At 31.2% G+C, this 1,549-nt stretch overlaps 1 non-coding gene across 1 annotated transcript; it reads left to right on the forward strand.

The window, feature by feature from the left end:
- Positions 1 to 668: 668 nt before the first annotated feature.
- Positions 669 to 771, forward strand: LOC138890896 (U6 spliceosomal RNA). Its single transcript, XR_011407260.1, has one exon. It is a non-coding gene; the product is annotated as a U6 spliceosomal RNA (small nuclear RNA).
- Positions 772 to 1,549: the final 778 nt, after the last annotated feature.

Here is a 1,549-nt window from a genome sequence, read left to right on the forward strand (position 1 = left end):
ATTTAAAAAAGTTGAAAAAATAGATTTCAAATAAAAATATACAAATTTATTTTGTTAACAAAGTAGGGTCCCTCATCGAGATTTTGCTTTAGGCCACCAACAATGTTGGGCCGCCCCTGCAAGTGATACAGTTTCTTCTTGTTTCTTTGCATTTTAATATATAAGAGTAAATGTTTGTGGACTAATACTTCAGGTCGAGGTGGAGATTTTAGATTTTGAAACGACAACTTCAAGTACCAACAACTGAGTTCTAAATTTAATATTTGTATATTTTAATGAATTTCTTAACATAAATATTATTATTTGAACAAAAACTACTGAATTCCGCCGAATCAGTAACTGGACTTCTAGCTCTGCCCTGACTATAGAGTACTATCATACATATATCCATCCCCAAATTAAGTAGTGATGTGCTCCAATATGCAACATTCTAAAAGACTTAACCTTCATGTTGTGACCTAGCTAAGCCAAATTTCAAATTAATATAGTCATACTAAATTATTGATGGAAACATGATCATGTATCATGAAATTACCTGGAGCTATGCAGCCAATAGATCCTTTAACAGTTCAAGAGCTTGTCTGAATTTTAGAAGGGTTTTATTAGTCAGGTGTAGGAATCTTGCAAATTCAAAATGACCAACTTGGGCAACCAATTCATTGTCGAGTGTCCCTTAGGTGACATCCGATAAAATTGGAATGATACAGAGAAGATTAGCATGGCCCATGCACAAGAATGATATGCACAAATCGAGAAATTGTCCAAAATTAAAAATAATAAAAAACCATTGTCGAGTAGAACACTGCTGGGTTTGGGATCATAATTAATGAACTATTGATATTTGACAATCATCATGAAAATAATGGAGCGGTCTAGCAATGACCGAATTGAAATCATTTTCTAATAAAATATTTCCAATGCGAGTTATTTTTTGAAACCATAAAACATTTTTAAGGAAAAAAGATTGTATCAAAAGGGGATTTTTTTTTTTTTTAAAATGACGTCTGCAATTATCCAAAAACAGATTTTTCCTTGTTTCCTTATTGTTGAAACGACACTGAAAACACAAGTTGATTGGGAACTCACATGTCTACTACAAGTTCTTATATCAAGAAAGTTCCTCTAAAGTCAAACTTGTTTATCCACCATGTTTGGTTTCTAAAGAACATAACATAAAATTAGTATAACCAAAACAGTGGCTGATAGAATTTGTCACAAATAGGATTATTAAGACTTTCTATCAAAAAAAATTATTATTAAGACTCGTACACAAAATCTCTAATTAAGATTGAAAAGATTATATTTATCGTGCCGTACTTGATGGTAAAAACAAATGAGTTTGTAACATGTAAACGATAGTAGTCAACTTTTAGGAGCGAGCGAATAAGTTGTTGAAATCAGTTAAAATAGTACTATTCCATGATAAAATTTAGATCCACAAAATTAAAATACATACAGTTTGTACACGCGTAAGGTTAGGAATTACTAGACCTTGTCATTTGTCCCTTCATGTAATATTTATAACAGTAACTGATCATTTCACAATAAC

The sequence above is a fragment of the Nicotiana sylvestris genome, chromosome 4 (assembly GCF_000393655.2).
Source record: "Nicotiana sylvestris chromosome 4, ASM39365v2, whole genome shotgun sequence".
NCBI lineage: Eukaryota > Viridiplantae > Streptophyta > Magnoliopsida > Solanales > Solanaceae > Nicotiana > Nicotiana sylvestris.